The sequence below is a fragment of the Triticum dicoccoides genome, chromosome 2B, assembly GCF_002162155.2.
Source record: "Triticum dicoccoides isolate Atlit2015 ecotype Zavitan chromosome 2B, WEW_v2.0, whole genome shotgun sequence".
NCBI classification, from domain to species: Eukaryota; Viridiplantae; Streptophyta; class Magnoliopsida; order Poales; family Poaceae; genus Triticum; species Triticum dicoccoides.
The window spans coordinates 162,265,858-162,267,681 of record NC_041383.1 but is presented as its reverse complement, the minus strand read 5'-3'; the positions used below and the strand labels follow the sequence as shown (position 1 = coordinate 162,267,681).

The window sequence follows — 1,824 nt, the reverse complement described above, 5'->3', positions numbered from 1 at the left end:
CCTGAACCTGGGTATCTCTGGTGTGTTCTACCTTCTGCCACCCACTCTTTGGCGATGGGTGACTTAGGAAACCGAGTGTGTTCAGTCCCTGGCTGAACTCACAAAGGGTTGTAGCAAGCAACCATGACAGGTTCCTAGACACCGACAAGTATGAACCCCTCTATTTTCCCTCATAAAGGTCACATGCCTCTGCATGTGTGGAAATTTCCATCTTGTCATTTCCCTAGCGCGGCAACGCTCCGTTGCCTCCTCGTGAAGCTCTGCCTCCCTCCGCATGTTGCCTTCTGTCCAACTCCTCTTCCACTCCCCTTTACCACTAAGTGACCCCCCCCCCCCTCCCCAAGGAGGAGATCTCCCCCTTGGAAGGAAGGGTATCCGACTTTCCCTTGAAAGAGTGTGGATTCTCCATACTCTCATGTAGCTACACCTTCTATGTAGGTCACCGAATTTGTATCAAGATCTATGTTATCTTTGTATATAGAAATTTTTATATTTGTTTCTTCCAAACAAGAGAACATTTGACCTTGAAACTTCACAGACCAACGATACACAAATGCCACTCTTTGCATAAGATGTTTCCAATTTTTTTATGAAACATAAATTTGTCAAATTTTTTATTTTGCATGAGTTGCATCATTTTTCAGAAATTCCTGTTGCGCCAAAAAATCAATTCTTTACACGGTAGTACTTGTGTGATGTTGATCTGTAAAGTTTCAAGCTCTGATTCTTTTTTATTTGGGAGAAACAAAAAAGAGAAGTTTTCCCACATGAACTTTGATGTGAAAATGAAGGGTGAGGATAGAAGGCACAGCTGAGCTGAATGGCAGCAGAATCATGACTTTTCCTTCAAACTACCGCCCTATGCTTCTTCCCTTGGCAGTGTAAATGTGTAATGGGAAATGTGATCAATTAAGGGCTTAGGATGGAGCCAATGGTGGCAAGGAGGGTCGGAGGGGTGGTTGAGGTGCAGAGGTCGGTTACCGGAGAGATACGGCCAGCGAGAGGCGGGGGTGAGAGAGGTGATGGCTGGAGTACTGCCGGAGATGACGGTCGTCGTGGCATCGGCAGTGACAGGGCAGGGGAAGACAGCGGCCAAAGAGGTGGCCGAGCCAGTGGCAGGGGAGGACAGCGGGCCGGGGTCGTCAGCCATGTGTGGCGTCTGATACCAAAATGCTCAACCGTGTGGTTGGACACAGGCAACTCAATCCATCCGGGTCAGTGGACGTGCAAGATCAGTGCGGCGAGCGATCTTGCCGGCAGTGTGCAGAGACAAAACATGGTTGTGAATGTTTGTTGGGTACTACTTTATGTATTGGTGATAAAATATTTTACCTGCAACGGGGATGTAGCTCAGATGGTAGAGCGCTCGCTTAGCATGCGAGAGGTACGGGGATCGATACCCCGCATCTCCAAAACATATCTATTTTTGTTTTGCATTATTGTACTTTGAAAACAAACAGTGTTTTCCACTCCTCTTCCGTTTGCATGGTTTTGAACGAGGCTTGGCTTAACTCGCGACATCCGTACGCGATCATGCACCTTTCCATGTTCATGTGTTTAAACCAACCGAAACGTGTCTTTTGAGAGGACACCTCGGTTTTAAAACTAGAGCTCTCTGAACAAAGTCTCCATGATACCGGCTTTTAGCGCATTCCTCTACCTCTATTCCTTCAAGAAAACTTTCAGTATACGGTTGAACAAGGGTGTATACATACTGTTGACGCTTAAAAGTGGCACGATCATGAAGATTAGCTTGAAGCTATGTCAAGATTAATTCAAACTTATTATTGAAAGTCATCATGGGATGGCTCTCTTCGAGAATAT

The 1,824-nt window shown here is 46.2% G+C and overlaps 1 non-coding gene across 1 annotated transcript; it reads left to right on the top strand.

Annotated features, from left to right (window-relative positions):
• The first annotated feature begins 1,339 nt into the window (after window positions 1-1,339).
• Window positions 1,340-1,412, top strand: TRNAA-AGC. The gene has a single exon. It is a non-coding gene; the product is annotated as a tRNA-Ala (tRNA).
• The last annotated feature ends 412 nt before the right edge of the window (window positions 1,413-1,824 follow it).